This window comes from Acomys russatus, chromosome 22 (genome assembly GCF_903995435.1).
Source record: "Acomys russatus chromosome 22, mAcoRus1.1, whole genome shotgun sequence".
Classification (NCBI taxonomy): Eukaryota; Metazoa; Chordata; class Mammalia; order Rodentia; family Muridae; genus Acomys; species Acomys russatus.
Window position 1 is genome coordinate 42,085,488 of NC_067158.1, and position 17,421 is coordinate 42,102,908.

At 41.7% G+C, this 17,421-nt stretch overlaps 1 long non-coding RNA gene across 3 annotated transcripts in view; it reads right to left on the minus strand.

Annotated features, from left to right (window-relative positions):
• LOC127205910 (uncharacterized) overlaps positions 1-17,421 on the minus strand; it is a 145,897-nt gene that overhangs the window by 44,449 nt on the left and 84,027 nt on the right. The window contains exons 2-3 of one of the 3 annotated variants that reach the window (XR_007832707.1): positions 3,007-3,071; positions 1,554-1,728 (exon numbers count right to left, since the gene is read on the minus strand). The exons of 1 other annotated variant lie outside the window; for it this stretch is intronic. This is a non-coding gene — a long non-coding RNA (uncharacterized LOC127205910). Of the gene's footprint in view, positions 1-1,553; positions 1,729-3,006; positions 3,072-17,421 lie in introns of those variants that run through there. One more of the 3 variants, XR_007832706.1, reaches the window with a different exon arrangement.

Below are 17,421 nucleotides of genomic sequence, written 5' to 3' on the forward strand. Positions count from 1 at the left end.
GATAGTGTAAATAGAATTTTTAAAAGCGTTTGTACAAATTGCGTGTTTTCAGTGATGTGAACGCAAATGCATTTCTGTTCATTTGCTTAATAAGGATTTATCCCACAAAGTTGATAAATCAGGCTGCAGAGCCTGGAGCATCCCATCAAAGCATCAAAACTAGGTGTTCTCTGACGTCCCCATTGCTACACAGCAAGTGTGAAATGCAATCACGCAAAATTAAACATTCCCTACATTTCCTACTCTTCTCTTCCGCTCTCCCTGTACTACAAAATAGGCTATTACACTTTTGAGTTTAAAGGGGACAGAAAGTGAATCAAATGTCTTGTTTCTGGAATCATTACAAGTAATAGGTCTTTTCATTTAGAGCTTTTCAGCTAAGAATCATCAGGCTGTTTACACATAAAACATAATTAACCCACACAGTCTGCTGCATCCCTATCCAATGGGAGCCCTCCTCGATGATAAAGAAGCTGCCCTTGGATTTTTCTCGGCCTGAATGTGGTCCAGGCTTTTAGATAGCACATATGTCTCACTTCCTGGTGTGTAAGAGGCACAGTCTCACAGAGGAAAACCAAACCGGCCCTTCCTCCCCAACAGGTAACAGTAAAGGGCACTGACTCTGGACCCTAAGGACCTCACATTTGAAGTTAACCACAGTACAGGTGAGACGAGCCACGTAACTTGCCTGTGCTTTGGCTTTGGGGCAGAAGGATTTTTGGATCTTAACAGTTCCTGTGGCAGTACATGTAATTCGCCTAAAACTGAGCCATATTTTAGCATCCAGCCTTAACAGTATTAGTAATTGATACCAAGTCACTTACCTATGACACCCGATCCCTTAAAGGCATATCACAACGACCTCCTGGGAGTTTCACCATCTTCCCACAAAGCAATGGGAGTAGATGCTATTGTTCCAAACCTTCTAATGGAGAAGGGGAGTTCAGACAGGCCCACCAGCACTCAGGATTTGAACCCCTGGAAGCCAGGCTAGCATATTTCCACTCTGCCTCTTTCTATCCGAGAAAGCTGACTGACTGGTTCAGACAGGTCCCTGCTTATTTTGTGGTAGAAGTAAGGGGGTCTTGTTTGAAAGGAGACATAAAAGGCATTCTGCTGCCAAGGCTTGTCTTGCATAGAAAAAAAAAAGATCCAGATGGGCAGGAGACAGGACAACAAGACACCTCATCATGATTTCTGCTAACTATGAAATGAAAGTTAATTTCATGCTTTGCATCCACAGACAAAAAGGTTCAGAGCTGTTTAAATTCTCTTCAGCCCAATGACAGTTAGTAAACAGGAGGCTTCCCGTTCTAATGCTTGAAATCACCCTTCGGATCTCAATATATTATTTATACACTCAGCTTAAAATAAACAACAACTCTGAAGTAGGTGAGTGGTCTCATTTAGTGTGAACTTTTTTTTTTCACTCTGACAGTTACTTTAAAACATCAGTAAACAACCTTAAATCACTTCTAACGAATTAGTAAGCTACTGCTGTGTCTACAGGAGGCAAGTAGATTGTATTATTAACCAAAACAAACTTCCTCCCTGTCAGTCATCTGCACCTCACAGAGGGCTGAGAGCCTTGCAGTCCTGATGCTCAAAGCAATTCTAGGGCACACCTGGTTCCAGATGGCATCTTCTGAGGTAGCTCTCTTCCACCTTTGACTAGCTCTCTTGACTCTGAGGTGCAGAGTGGGGCCTGGAGAAGGTAAATTCTCGGTGCTGCTTGTTAAGAAAGATATAAACAAATGAGAACCTTTCCAAAGGGACAGGCTTTGGGTACCGTGACAATGACTCTCCTTACAGATAAAAATTAACCTGAGGCTACCCCTAATGACCTGACAGGTACCATCATTGATATTTGAAAAGGTTTCATATTTAAGGGGGGAGATAAGTGATAAGTGGGTTTTGTTTTGTTTTGTTTTGGTTTTGTTTTTGTTTTTGTTTTTTGGTTTTTTTTTTTTTGGTCGGGATGGATGTAAAATTAGGATTCAGGAAAGTACCCAGAAGATGGACTTGTTATAAGCTCAGGAAGAATGAATGCTATTGGTAAATTTCCTACTTCTCTGGAGGTGTTCAAGCATTAGTGGGATGGAGCCCTTAGAACTGGCCAATATATATAAATCCTACAGCATTATACCTGAATCCCAGGCTGGGCAATAAAATGGGCTCCAGGAAGTTTCTGAATTCCTTTGGGTTAGGAATTTTAAAGAGTACCATATACTTTAAAAAAAAAAAAAAAAAAAAAAAAAAGGAGCCATAGGTTAAGTAGTGGTCACTGCCAGGCAGTCCATGGTCAACTACACAATTCTAGAATGCTGGCTGACTTGGGAAAATAAAGATATATCATTACCACAAGGAACTCAAGTGAAATTGCTGCTGGAAGACAATCCTATTTCTGCTCCACTCGGGACTGTGTGGCTTTGCAACCTTTACCATCCAATGGATGAAGGCAACTTCAAGTCACCTGAACAGTAACCCAGGGTGAAAGGGGAGGTCTGCACCCAGCTCGTCATTCAGTTTTGCCTTCTCTCCTCTAGCCAAGTCTGGAAACACAATACTGACAAAACCATCTAACTGACATTTATCATCAAGACCTCACTCACCCTTATTGAAACCAGCCCCTCCTCCAAGATACAAGCTGATGGCTCAAAACACAAATTCAATGCAATTGAAAGGGAAAAAGAAATAAAAGTACCTTGAATTTACATCAAGAGCTTATAGTAACATTTTACACACCGTGAAGACATTTATTATTTCAAATTATCTAGTCAACTTTCTATGAATTTACTGTTCTTGTAGAAGATGATTTTTCTATATCCAACATGTAGATGAAACATTTGAGAGGTCAGAGACATTAAATTCCTCAAAGACAGTCAGGTTATCAATATCTGGGTATGAAACAAAATGTTACTGAATTCCTGATACAGCAAGAACAGACATCTGGTATTTGCAGTTTGGAGCATAGAAAAAATGACGACAAGAACGTGTTATACTTACAAAGTACCCTTCATCCATGGGGCTCCAATTTTACCAATATTAGTTCACTGGTTTTCGCAAAAAACCTGAAAGGCAGATGGTAGGTTTATGTTACCCCCACTTTGCAGATGTGGACTTTGAAATATAACAAGAGGGTGGGGGTGGGGGAAGGGGAAGGCAGAATTTTAACCTTGGTCTTCCACATCACAACATAGCACTATCACCCATCCTTCCCGTGGAGACTTATTCCCATGCAATTCTTGGCACAATGTCTACTTACACACATTACTCTAGGGAAAACAGTGGTGAGGGAAGGCCCGTGGTCTGATGAACCCAGACCCCGACATCCCTTTAGAGGCATGAGAAGGTAGGAAACACTTCCAGTGCTGTGTTTCAAACATGGAAGGAAAATAAGATAGACAACATCCAACCATCCAACTAAAATTTGGCCTGAAAATAATGTTTCTACTGCTCAATTTGTTGTACTTCTGTTCACATTTCGGCATATGGACTTGTGTTTAAAGTACATTCCAAGGGAGTCAGAATGCTTCACATGTTATCTCACAACAATATTTTTAGAAGGGTATTTTTAACAAATCTTTCTAAGACATCGCGTCCTTTCCAGCACTCACAGGGCATTGTTCACACATCAAAAAAAAATTTTTTTTTTATTTTGTTGTTACTGCAAGTGAGTTTATCTCCACATGTGGTTTCTTGGAAGACACAAAACTGTGCGTGACACAGGTCTTAACATCAGGAAATTTTTAATCCTGTGGTTTGATGATGTGAATACAGATGCAACTACTATGATCAAAACCTTCCAGAATGTTCTGTCAGTTTCTGGACGCTCCTGGTGAGTCATGGACATTTGTCTCAGAAAGATAGTACCTTCAGGAGGAATTCTTGAAAAAGATGAGGTTGTGTTTTACATATGGGCCATGCTATCAGAAATAATAAAACATAGTTCTCTTGGAAAATGTGTATCTAGAGTCTCCCATGCCCGTGATGTCAGGGTCACAGTCTAACATGCCCTTCTCTGTACTCACTCTGCAACCTGACTTCTTTTCTCCTTACATATCGAAGTACTTTCCCACGTCTAGACTCTCTTTCCCTCCACTATGAGTTACCCCATCTCTTTCATAGGACCACTGTCCAAAGACCCGTTCACTGAGCCCTCCTCCAACCACTTCTAAAAGAGTTGCAACCCATCCCATCACATACCCTTTGCCTCCCTGTCTTCTCTTCCTTTCTAAAACTTAACACACCCCTGTTATATATGGCTCATCTCTTCGTTTTTCTATGTCCCCTTACTACAACAGAAGCCAAGCAAGGTTTATTTGGTTTCTGTTAAATTTAGGACCAAAAGAAACCATATGCAGAACCAACAGAACATGAACACTCTTGGGTCTCCTTTCTATCCACCACTTTGCTCTCTTACTAGGGTATCATTGAAATTAGTAATGAATGAATGTCAATACTGGAAAATAAATATGTTTTGCACCACCCAAAAGAAAAAAACAGAAACTTCACTAATATTCAGTGAAATGGTTGCCCAAAAAAGTGTAATAAATATCCATTTTATCATTTCTTTTCTTTTATTGATCACTGGAACAAAAGTTGGGCCATCTTCTCTTTATTAGCCTCTTCGCACCCACACCCTCACCTCTTCCTCTTCATGATCCTCTCTTTGTTTCCCAATATGTGAAGTATGTAAGATGCTGATGCAAATTTCCAAGGCCCCTCCTATTTCATAAGTTAAGGAGACCAATGAGAGGATGGGAGACCAAATCATATCCAAATCTCTTTGCATCTCCTGACTTAATAGCACTAAGCACAAATTTACCTCAAAGGTCCCAAGGTCACCACTCCATACCAAGTGAAGTAGGGACCCTCAGGACACAACTTGATTATCTAGGCAGATCTAAATGCATTCAAGCTTTGAAGGAACACCACCGATATCTCTGGAAAGCTGTGCTCCATTCCCCCCCACACACACACACTACTAACATAGAACAGACATTTGAAGAATGATGCTACCCCTGCCACTTACAGCATTTCAGTCACAGACACTTCACTTGTGTCTCTAAGCAGATTTCCTGTTTGCATCCACATTAATAAAACTCGCACCTTTGCCAGTCAGAATTTTTCCCCCAAGCATCTGAACATCCAAAGAGATTTAGAAGCAATTAACGTTCACGAGTAACAGAGCAATCAACATGGGAATTACTAATGGGACTGGACAGAATCCAAAAGCTGATTAGGATAATAGCACATCTCTGACATAGGTTACAGTGCTAATTCTGCAGGGTGCAGTCTTGGTTTGATTTCAGTGGCTTTGTGGGCTGCTGTCACAGTCATAGAAGCCTGCTCTATATAGATTCCCCACCCCCTACAACATAGCTTTTTTTTTTTAACTTCCAGTGAAAAGAAGGCTTTTTTTTTTTTTTTTTTTTTTTTTTTTTGCATTATTGTAACACAACCTCTAGCATTAATGGCATACATTGAATTCAAGTTTATTTTTAAATTGCCTACCTGACAAAAATGCAAAAATGTCATTTCCCCCCCACCCACACTTTGGGTCTCTAGACTAGCTTCACCTGCTAGCTTTTGTAGCTAGAGGCTACAAAAATAATAGCTATGGATTTCCACCTTGCTTTTCCCAGGTAACTTTTCCTGCTTAACTTGTGTGTGTTCATCTCTGGAACACAGGAAGACAGGACATTTCCATTCTTGAGAGATACGGTCCTGTCTCCTTGTTAGGTCTCCTGCTTTGTTTTCATAAGAATTGACCCAGTGCTCAGTCCTAACTGGACTCCTATCATCCCACCCGACACATCCAAGGCCAAGGGAACGTTAAGGAAGAGATCGCGGAAAGCTTGTGAGAGACCGAGTTTAAGGACGATCCCTGTAAATCAGTGTCTTCTGCACATGACAAAGTCATTGTCCTTGGGAGCTCAGAGCATCTGTTGTTGCTGGCATAAGACTTTTAGAAGATCAAGCTAGACAATGTCCTAGCACAGACTAGGGAGGGGCCTCACAAGGTCTGCTCCTCACTGAGAAGCTACTCCGAGCTCATGGCTGTCAGGGAAGAGAGAGGCATTTTCTTCAGGAATATGGCCACTAGTGGATTTATGTTGTAGTTGCTGTGGTAAAGCACTGACAAGTAGCAACTCGGGAACGGAAGGAATTATTTGTGCCTTGTACTTCCAGGTCACAGTCTATCATTAAGGGAAGTCAGAACCGGAAGTCAAGTAGAAACCACAGAGAAACAGTGCTTGCTGGTCCACACATAGACCCATGCTTAGCTAGTTTTCTAGCATAGCAGGAGCAACCTGCTGAGGAAATGGTGCCACCCACAAAGGACAGGGCCATACTATGTCAAAAAATTTCTCCCATACACATGGTCAAGGCTAATCTGATCTGGGCAATCCCATAATCAAGATTCCTTCTCTGGTGACTCCAGATGATGTTGACTGACAGGTAAACCTACTTAGACAGTTGTCCATGCTCCAGTAAATGCCCCACACCTGAGTGCAGGGGACACCACTAATGGAAAAATTGGATTTTTTTTAAAAAAGGCATGAAGTTGGAAGGGGGAAATGTTGGGAGGTGGAGTATCCAGAAGAAAAAGAGGAGTAAGGATACATGTAACCAAAATAGACTATATGTGTCTATAAATGCTCCATGGATAAATGAAAACTATTTTTAAAAGCAGATTAGGAACTCAAGAGATGGCTCAGCAGTCAGGGGTACTTGCTGTTCTTTCAGAGGACTCTGGTTTGGTTCTCAGCATCTACATAGTGGCCCACAATCTTCTATTACTGCAGTTCTAAGAGATCAAGTGCCTTTTTCTGACCTCTGTGGGTACTGCACATGCATGGTACTTCTGGACATGTAGGTAAAACACTTATACACATAAAATTAAGCAAAAATTTTTAAAGCACATTGTACTCAAAAATGGAGATTAAATACTTTGAGAGTTTGGAAAAGAGGTGGGAGGCAGGGGGAATCACTCCAGAAATCAGTAGTCTATTCCCGGCTTCCAAACCTTTCCCCCTGCTGGGAAGGTCCCCACATGGCTAAGAATGTCCTAGCAATGACTCTTCCCCTGCTTGAGCCTGCATCGAGTTGATAAAACCCACCACAGGCACCAATGCCATGCATTCTCCCTTTGTCTCTCATTGGACCAGCTTCTTTCATCTTAGTCCTGGCATCTCTCTCTCTCACTCAGCCTGATGGACAAGTGGTCCAGCCTTTAGGGTCGCTGCCTCTCCGGACCCACTCTCACCTCAGAGCTATGGGCAACCTCCTTCTACACAGACTGACTATCCCACTTGGACAGAGAATGTATTACATTCTTGAGTTTCACTTTGTATGTACATGCGATCTGTTGTGATTTGTTTTATTATTTATTCTGAGTGGTCTAACAAATAAACTGTGTTCCTAAAAATGATTTTCATTAATTCAGTTACCTTAACATTAGACATCAGCAAATACCCCTTCCGTTCTTTTTTCCCTAGTTTGTTTCTCTCTCGTTCGTGCTTTCTTCCATTCCTTTCTCGTTCTAGCTTGAAATTTCTGGCTATTAACAGATATCCTTCTTTATAATCCAGCCTTCGTTTTTAAACCTCTATCTTCCTATCATCTATGCACACCCAATATAAAGTGTACCTGTGTGTGTGTTTTTGTGTGTGTGTGTGTTCCTGTGTGCATGCATATGTGGGCCAGAGAACAACCTCAGATGTCCTTCCTCAGTAGCTGTACACATTTTCTGAAACAGTATCTTTCAGTGCCCTGGGACTCACTAGGAGGCTGAGATGGCTAGCCAATGACCTCCCAGGACTCATCTTTCACCAGCTCACCAGCTTGGGGATTATAAGTGCGCATCACTGTGCCTGGTTTTTTTTTTTTTTTAACCTAGGTTCTGGGTATCAAACTCGGGTCTCCATAATTGCCAAGCAAGCACTTTACTGACTGAGCTCTCGCCTCAACCCCCTTCATATCGAACCCTTCAAAGTGTCCATTCACTCTGAACAGAACTGGCTCCTGATGTACAACCTGCCACCACCAGGCTGTGTGTGTTCAAAGCCTATTTTAACATTTTAACCCACAGGATCCAGACCATCCACAGACTCATTCTTTGGGATCCTCTGTTTTATCTCTGGAGAGAGTGCTTTAATATTCCCTGCAGGTGCCCTAGCTGCTATGAAGCTCAGCATCTCAGCGCCTCCCACCTCCCACAAGTCAGACACTACCTCCCCTCCCCAGGAAGCAGCAGAGTTGAGATTAAAGTGCTTCTGGGCAGTACTAATCCAATCAGGGCTGGCTCTTTCTGTCTCCAGTTGTGGTGGGGAGGGGGGGTGGTGTATCTTGGCAGAATGCCTTTCAACTCAGCTCGGCATTCCTCCTGGGGTCGCAGTGCTGGGCTCTTTTTGGATGGCTCTGCAGCAGTGAAGGTGGTTGTCACCTGCCTCACTAAATCCTTCTTCTGCCAAAGAGTCATGATGTGGGCAAATGTGGAGAGAGAAAGAGAAGCAGAGAGGAGGGGAGAGAAGTAAGGGATGTGAACTCCAAGGAGTGGGCAGGCAGGGCAAAAAAAAAAATGTAGTAACAGATATTTTGCAAAATTTCAAAGATGAAAAAATCCATTTTCAACCCTTTACTCTTGCCTAAGCACCACACAATAGCCTACCCAGTTTACCAGACCTGGGGGATCCAGACAAGCAAAGACTCCCTGAAGAATGGGGTATGGAGGACTGCAGGGAACATTAATGATACTGAAATCTTTCTGTTCCAAGTTAAGGAGCCTAGCAGGGTGTAGCTTGGGAAGATGGGCACAGGAGCTGACACTGGGAGGGAGGGGACTTTGGAATTTTGCAGAAAAGATCTGTGCTGTGACTGTCACGAGGTGAAGCAGAAAGTAGAGTAGTGACCTTCTATACTGTCCCTGTGGCTTCACTTCTGCATGTATATGACCCCAGAGCTGTCTCTGTGATGCATCCAGCCCCATGCACTCACACTTCAGGGTTTGCTACATGGAATAGCTAGGAATGTAGACTTTCTTTATTTACAGCCCTGAGTAGATTTTAACTACTCCTGAGAGAGAAGTAGACGAGTAAAGAAAGTAATCTGAGGAGCTTTCAGGAAGCCGAAGCCAGAGTAAAAACTTGCATTAGACAATTTATTCCTTCACCAAATATTTACAGAGCATCTACTGTAGATCCACAGTGGTTGACAAATGACCTAAAGACCTTTCCCCACACAGAGCTCATATTCAGATGTGAGGAGACATTCTGGTAGCAAGCAAGCAGGTAAATACATGTGCAAGATTGATAAAACTCTGGAAAAGAGCAGAGGGGTGAAGAATTGCAGGGACATTTGCATATTCATATAGATTTTATTTCCATCTCATGTCAAGAAATATTTGTCACTGGGCTCCAGCTATGTTTCACATTATGGAATGGAGTCAGCATAGAGCTAGAATATGGATGGGTAGATAGATAGATAGATAGATAGATAGAGTAGATAGATAGATAGATTATAAATGTAACAAATAATGATGATGGTATTGATGATGATGATAGATAGTTGATAGATAGATAAATAGATAATAGATGATGCATAAACAAATAGCCTACATACATATATACATACATACCTACAACATACATACATACATACATACATACCAGCCCTCTACATTAATGGATAATACATGTATAAATTGAACAGTACATCACAGACCAGAAAAATAAAACTTTCATCTGTACTAAATATGCACAGAACTGTTTCCCTTGTCATAATTCTCTCAGTGATATAACCTAAAGACTATTTACACAGCATTTGCATTCTATTAGTAATCTAAAGATGATATAAAGCATATGGTAGGATGTTGCTATTTGGAAATACCATGCTATGTTATGTAAATGTCTTAAGCTCCCTTAGAGTATGGAATTGACATGGGGCTCTGCACCATGGTCCTGCCCTCCACTGCCCTACACACTGAGTGATCTACACAAGTTATACACATCACCTCTGAGTTTTAGGACTGTCGTCTGCAAAATGACACTGATGAGTTGCGGTGCAAGTCACATGCAGGGATTCAAGGAGAGACAAGAGCAGCTGTTGCTGAGGAAGGTGACAGCCCCAGTGCTCCCTCATCTCTCAGCCAGGAACAGAAAAGACAGAAGGACACAAAGGTCCCTTACAAAGAGAGGAGAGCACTGCTGCCTTTTTATATTTTTTTTTTCTTGTCTTCATAGCCACGTAAACCTTAGGAGTCTTGGATTAGGTTAACTTAGAACCTAACAGTGTCAAGCCACACCTGATAGCTCACATATATGATCCCACTACTTAAGACGTTCAGGCAGCACAACTGCCTACAGTTGGAGTCCAGCCTGGGTTCTATAGTAAGACCGTGTCTCAGACTAGCCCTCTCCACCACTGCCAACAAAGAAATATACTTCATTATTACCTTAAAATATAGTCCATAGTTGTATACATTCTAGAAACAATAAGGACGTGAACTAATGTTCCCTTTCAACATCACGTACCCACAGGAAATGTCAACAACAGCATTAAGAATGACTCCCCAGTGTATTTCAGCAAGAACCCTTTGACATGGAAAAATCACATTTGGTGGCTACCCTATGGAATAGACCTGGGAGAAACATTGTATTTACTTTTAAAAAAAACTGAAACAAAAACTAAGGAATGTGCACCCATTTGGCCCTGGTTTGCTCTGGCAGCTTTCTTTTAAAACCCACACTTGTATAGATTTTCTCCAAACCAGGAAAGCATCACAGCAGTGATTCCTATCTGCAGGGCCATGGCAACTTTTCTTCCTTTTCTTATTAAAAAAAAAAAAAAAAAAAAAAAAAAAAAAAAGCCATTATTCTAGGACCATGGTGTAATCAAGGGTGGGGGGGGGGAATGCCAACATCTAAACATTTCTCATTCCCCTGGACAGGCAATTCCCCCACCTTCCACAGCAAATGACCTCTTAAAATAGTTCTGTTAATTGTTCCCTTGAAAGCCAAATCACCTCCTAGATACACCCAGGAAGCATTATCTCAGTGGCTGGCAGTGAGCGTGCAATACTTTCAGGAGCACACTCTCGGGGTGGGCGATATCATGAAGAGGTGTTAAGCCACAGATGATGAGTCCAAACATTTTCAGCTTCAACACAAAAATTTGTACGTATGTATTTCACGGTTACTTTTCTAATATTAGAAAGTAAGTGTGAAGTAGAAGGGAGAACATGGGCTGAGCGCACTCCTCCTGGGCGTAGAAGACAGCGTAGGGCAAGCTTCTGCTTACACTCTCTGAGGCAGAAGAAAATGGGGAGAGAGATGGAGGGTGAGAGAAGCAGCAGAAAGGGGAGAGGAGATGAAGGAAGGGAGGGACAAAGAGAGGAAGGAAGTAAAGGACATGAGAGTGTGAAATAAAAAAAAAAAAACGCAGAAGCAAGCCAGGCAGAGTGATCAAAGGAGGGGTTGAGTGAGAGTTGTGGAACACCCAAGGGCTCCAGCTAGAATGGGGGTTCAGACTGCTAAGCCAAGTGAATCAAGAATAGAACATACTGGCGAAGAGGAGTTAATTTTGAACTGAATGTCCTAAGTAATAAAAAGCCTAACGCAGGGACGTTGCCACGTTTCACCTGACCATCAGTTTTATAGCCTGCCTGGGAACCGAGGCTGCCCAATTAGCTGCAGCCTCCCACCTGGAATCAGATGGTTCTAGTGAGCCTGACCCCTTTGTATGATTCCGTAGAGCTGGTTTGCTATACCAATAAGAAGTGGTCCTTGGAATCACTTAGCAATGTGCCTGACAGGTGGAGGCAGCTGCCTATGTCCCGGAGTTGTGGAACCCCTGGGTTAGAATCAAGCATTCATTCAGTAAGTCAGTCCTTCACCAGTGTCCCCAAGGTGTCTAGAACTACAGCATGACTTGTGAATACCATGGCAAACAGCCCCATATTTCTCTATCCAGGAGCTCATCATCTCCCGAGGAGGCTAAACAAGGATTTTTCCTGGCGATAATTAAGAAGAAGAAGGACATGACTAAGATGGTAAAGTGCTCACCTTACAAGCATGAAGGCCTGGTTTCAATCCTGAACTCAACACGGAAAGAAAAAAATTAAAAAGCCACGTGTGGTGGCGCATGTTTGTAACAAGTGCTGGGGAGACAGAGGCAGGCAGAGCCCTCAGTCGTGCTTGATAGCCTTTGTGAATTGCATATTAGTAAGAGATCTAAGTCAAAAGGGGGGGTAGGGGAGAGGGGGCAGGAGGAGATTGGCTGGAATCTTACTGTGACTCTAAATTTTGTTCTCTGATCTCCACGCCCTCACAAGTGTGCATACACAAAAAGAAAAATGAAAGAAGGCAGGAGGGGAAGGAGAGGAGATAAAGGGAGGGAGGGGAAGAAGGAAAGGAGGGAGGGAGGGAAGGGAAAAGGTTGATAAAAAAGGAAGGAAGGAAAGAAGAGAGAGAAAGGAGAAGGAGGGAAGAAAGAGAGGGAGGAGAGGAAGGGATGGGAGAGAGACTGGCTTTATGGCTTATGGTAGAGGAAATAAGCTCAGGGAAGAAACGTCTGAAGCAGGAACTTTTAAGTCAAGACATGAATACCAAGAAGGACCCTACCTTGCAAAGATCCAGAGGAAGAGCAGCCTAGGAGGGAAAAGTAAGATCCTCAGACTCAGCACTGGCCACATCTCCTCCATCCCCCTCCCCTTCCAGCTAAGCGGGCTCTCTCGCTCACTCTCTCTCTCTCAGCAACCCAAAAATCCAAAGCACACAGACACATTTAATTTTAAAATCTCAATTGCATACTATGCCGCTAGGAAAATGTATCCCGAAACTTAGATTATTTTTAGAATAGTCCACTTGAGTTTCCTCAAGTACTTTTTTTCCTCCTATTCAACCAGAAGACCCAAATAGTCCAGGTACATCAGCCTCCTCTGAATATCGAAACTGCATTCATCAGCCACTTTCCAAAAATTGGATCTTACTTCAAAGCTCAATGACTTGATTACTCCCAGAGCAGAATACATTACACTGATTACGGGATTATTCACGTGCTGTTTCTGAGAGGTTAGGCAACATTGCTCGACATTCCATCCACCAACAAACAGAAGATGAAACATGGGAAATTCAGTGCTGATATGTGAACCACCTTCACGTTGTGGTTGGGGTGCCCAGGATTGCTCCTCTTTATACATTTTTGTTAAACTGATGTTGGAAGGAGAGATGGGGTGGCAATTCGGAAACCCAGAAGGCACAGGGAACAAAAAAGTCCCAGCAAGAAGCCACATCTGGGATGGCTTCCATGAGGTGACACATACTGGATCCTCAGTGTGATACATATTAGGTCCTCAGTAAATAGAGAATGTCAAAATTGATATTGTCAATATCAACAACTGGCTGATAACATATTCACTGATTTATATTTTGGTCCTCATGAGCCTATTGCTGTATTTTTGGCTTTCTGGCAATTGCTGTAGCTTTATCAGGTGATACCGGGAGGTGAAAAAAAAATGGGGGCCTTGGGTGGGAAGAGAGTAGGAAACTTCCACGGGCTGATTCCCCACCAGCAAGTGATGAGCACTTTGTGCTCAAGACAATCAAATTCTTATTATTTTACATTTTAATATTAAGAAGAACAAGTATTAAAAGCCAAAATGAACTCAAGGTTTCATGAGTTCAAATAAGCCATTACTCAGAAGGAGAAGCATAGTGCTCCTTTACTCTGTGTAGCTAGCTAATCGGCATGTCACTTTATTTATTTTTTTTTCTGCTGGCATCTACTTACTGTCATGTCATTTCCACAAGGGTGCCATCTGTATTTATAAAAGAATTATCTTTGTGGTGATCTAGCAATCTACAAACAATGGTGCTATTTAACTTTTCTTAGGGGATCAATTGTAGAATTAGGCTAAAGGATTTATGAGTCTCTTTTTCATGACGATCCTTGAGAGGATTTGTTCATGTCTCTGTGATGGTGGGAGCACTTGAAACAAATAATCAAATACATGTGAGTGTAAATAATTTTTGATTTATTAAAAAAGAAATTTTGACATGTTCCTTGGCATGTACATTTTGGATGTTGGTATGTACATTTTTTAAGATTTTATTTTTAAGTGTGCGTGTGTGTGTGTGTGTGTGTGTGTGTGTGTGCGCGCACACGCGCGCGCGCACACCCTTGGAGACCAGAAGACAGCATTAGATCCCCTGGATTTGAACTACAATTGACTGTGAGTTACCTAAGATGGATGCTGAGAACCAAACTCAGGTCCTCTGCAAGAGCATAACCACTCTTAACCCCTGAAGCATCTCTCTAGTCCTAACATGTGCATTTCTTAAGCCAACATAATGAGTGTTTATAAAAGTCTAATAAGACAATCCTAATCAAAATATTTTCTTTGTTGAAAGGCTGAAAGGATGTGTTATTGTCCCGTGTTCTCTGGTTTAGCACCATTTGGTTAGACAGAACAACTTTGCCATTATCCGAGGCCATTGCTGAGTCCAATCAGTACCTGCCCAACAAGGTTAGTTACAACATATGAACACTCAAACCTTGCTTTGTTTGATTCTTAATGTTAACCTTAGAGACAAAAGCTGTGTTCCAGTGATGGTTGGTCAGCAAGCGCTCACCTCTGAAGAAACCAGACACTCAGACTAGATAACCTTCAGGTGGCCATAGACTTCATAGACAGGTAATACCAGGTGACTGTAAAGGTGCGCTTGTTGAAAGGATTTCAATGGCTACCAAGTAGGACCCAAGGAGAATAATCTTCTATGACACAGGAGTGTATTACTTAAGGTTTAGGTCAATACAGAGAGATAAAATACAATTTGAAAATATCGAAGACAAAGTCTCTTCACTGAGATGCAGTTCCTCCAGTAGCGATCAATTGTTTTGTAAATTTAAAGCAGTGTTATAAAGGTTATGATTAAAGTAAGTATGTGCCATGCTGATAAAATTAAAAAGCAAAGCAGAAACTATAACACATATTTGTAGAACTCCTGCTATGGGCCACATTCTAGAGTACAAGCATAAACAAAATGCACAGAAGGCCTACCCTCATAAAGCTAGTATTTTCTAAAGTATGTGCAGATGAACCATCAGGTATAAACTCACTAAATCATTTTAAAGATAAAATTAATATGCATAACTAAATTATATGTGCTATAAAACACAACTACTATGTTTTGCTCTGTGTATAATAGTTATCATTGCTTTCAAAATCTAATACATTTTTTAAAATCATGATTATTTACAAAAACCAGAAAATAACTTTTTTTCCAGGATTGAAATTTTACATTTTTTTTTCAGCATGGAAATGTTGACATTTGGATGTTTTGGTAACCAAATTTTGAAGTATGTTAGTAAAATGGAAGCTGTTTAGGAAGCTGTATCAGAGAACAATGTGTAAATATAAGGTGGGAAAAACAGATATTCATGGGGAAAGATGAGGAATTAAGGTCATTCATCCCAAGAAGTGACTTTGTTATCCTCATCAGGGAATGAAGAAAGATGGTGAATGCTGGGATCAGACAAGGCTGATCATGGCCTGGCTCCACCGCTGTGGGATGAGTCACTTTCACATCGTGATTTCCTTATGCAGGAAAGAGAAAGACAGCAGGGAATAACAGGGTTACAAATGTATGTTTCTTTAGCTTATTTTATTATTTTATATGCATGGTTGTTTTGCTCATGTACATGTCTGTGCGCCAAATATATACTTGGTTCCCATAGAGCCCCAAAGAGAAGCTGGATCTCCTAGAACTGGAATGAGAGACAGTTGTTAACAATCATGTGGGTCTTGGGATTCGAACCCTAGTCTTCTAAGAGAGTAGCAATCTCTATTAAACATTAATCTACCTCTACAGCCTTGAACAGAAATTTCTTAGCAAGAACTCAGGCCTCATTGGAACTAGAGCTGCTGTAGAGTCTCCAGTGGAAACAATCTGGAAAGAATGTTATACTAGAATTCAGAAGGCTTCCGTGCAGGTTCCAAAAGTCCCCTCATGAATGAACTTGCAGAGACTTGGATAAAAAAACCTCCCTCAAACCTCTAAAGGTGAATTTTCTTTGCTTTAAAATAGACCTAATAGAACTTATTTGTGAGAAAATCGATATGGTATCAATTTCATGTGTCAACATGACTGGGCTAGACATTACTCCAGGTATGTTTGTGAGGGTGTTTCTCCATGGGTCACCATCTGATCTCAATCAGCAGGCTATAGTGAACCAGGCAATCCTTCCCAAAGCCAAAGAAGTCTTTACTCAAGCCACTGAAGGCGTGAAGAGAGCAAAAGTGGGAGAGAATTCTCTCTCTGCCTGGAGATCTCTTAGCTGGGCCTGGCTCTTCTGCCTTTAGACTGATACCAGAATCTACACGGCCAGCCTGCTGGCTCTCATGTCTTTGCTTTGTCGTCAGTGGAGCCTTGTAGGGACTCTTGAGTCTCAGACTACAGGCAGCAGATTTCAGCAACTTCTAAGACTTTGCAAGCTACATACAAAAATCAATCACTAAATCACTGTGTGTGTGTGTGTCTGTGTGTGTGTGTGTGTGTGTGTGTGTGTGTGTGTAAAACCTCTTTTGTCTTTGTCTCTCTGGAGAATTCTAACTACCACTATAAAGTCAGAAAAGAAAAGAATAATTATACTGTCCCATTAAATACACTACTAATTTTATATAGGCTGTGTTTTACGTGTCTACTATAGGCCCATGAGTTAAAGGCTTGACAGCAAGCCTGCGAAGCTATTGCCAGGTGGTGGTACCTGTAGGAAGTAGGGCCTGAGAGAGAAAGTTAGGTCATCAGGGGGATGCCCTTGAAGGAAACATTAGGACCCCAGTCACTTCCCCTCTATCTGATTCCTGCTGCATGAAATGTGTAGATTCCCCTACCAAGATGGTTTGTCTCCACAGGCCCTGAAGCAACAGAGCCAACCAGCATGGGTTGAAACCCACAAAACTGTGAGACAACATCATCACCTCGCCTTATTAATTATCTCAAGCTCTCGGTATAGTGGTGGAAATCAAATAGCATGGTAGGATTACACACTCACAGCCCTCTGTACAATAGATTTCATTTAACTCCCTCGGATAAGATTTGCAATAACATTGTGGATTTGAGTTCGGGGCATTAGATAGATTAAACTCGCCTGAATTCTCTGGGCTTGACTTATCTAGCCAGGAAAGTGAAAGAGCTTGCTTTTGATGAGCTGATACACAAAAGGGCCCAAGACAGAGTCTAATACACCAGAGAGAGTCCTGATGGGAACTTCCATCCCTTTCAGGTTATGCCTGACTCAGTATTTTCCACTTTTTGACTATGCATATTCCCATGTTTAAAATGAAAAGCATTATAAATAACCTTTGAATTATCTTTAAACGATTCTTTATGGTTTAGAGGGAAAAATCTATAGATA